The sequence below is a fragment of the Echinops telfairi genome, unplaced genomic scaffold, assembly GCF_000313985.2.
Source record: "Echinops telfairi isolate 266 unplaced genomic scaffold, ASM31398v2 ScPeMD7_7474;HRSCAF=8512, whole genome shotgun sequence".
In the NCBI taxonomy this organism is placed as follows: Eukaryota; Metazoa; Chordata; class Mammalia; order Afrosoricida; family Tenrecidae; genus Echinops; species Echinops telfairi.
The window spans coordinates 5,110,109-5,111,047 of record NW_022111378.1 but is presented as its reverse complement, the minus strand read 5'-3'; positions in this window follow the sequence as shown (position 1 = coordinate 5,111,047).

The window sequence follows — 939 nt, the reverse complement described above, 5'->3', positions numbered from 1 at the left end:
GGGGGCAGTGAGTTTGGTTTTTTGGACCACAGACTGCTGAAAGGACAAACCCATCTGTCTTGGAAGAAGTACATCCAGATTGCTCCTTAGTAGCAAGGATGGCACCACTTCATCGTATGCACATTGGGCATATTGTCAGGAGAGACCAGTCCCTGGAGGAGGACATCATGCTTAGTAAAGTGGAGTGGCAGGGCAAAGAGGAAAGCTCTCAATGAGATGGATGGGCACAGTGGCTGCAACAATGGGCTCAGGCCTGGGCACAATGGTGAGGATGGTGCAGGACCATGCCATGTTTCGTTTTGTTGTGCACTGGGTCCCTCAGGTCAGAAGTGACTCAATGTACTTTCATTGTCTCCATAGAGCAGGTGTGCCTCACATTGATTCCATGTACAAACATGTGTGATGGCTACTAAGTGCTTATGATTTCATTTTATTTTTTACATATGGCATTTATCCAAAGGAGTCATTGGGTCCTGCAAATTGTTAAAAACCACACATTATTTCAACACACCCTTCCAACACCCTGCTCAAATGGGTGGTCTTATTTCTAGTTCACAAAAACAAAACGAAACAAGGGAACCCTAGGGAAGCCAAACAATGTTCCAAAGGTTACTTACCAGGTTCAGTAGACAAGCATTGCTACTGGGCTTCTGGAGTATATATGCTTGAATTTGCTTCAGACAAAACGTGTTTAAACATGTCTCTGTCATCAGTGGATGACAGTCGATAAGTCCCCTCAAGAAATTCACTTGTGTTAGTCTCATTAGGTACCTTAAAAAAAACTCCAATCCCCAAACAGTAGCTGGGCCATTTCAGTTCAAGACAGAGATGCCATCTCAGAAGATTATGGGGACTGATTTTTTTAAATCATTTTCTTAGGGGCTCATACAACTCTTATCACGATCCATACAGACATCAATTGTGTAAAGCACATTTGTA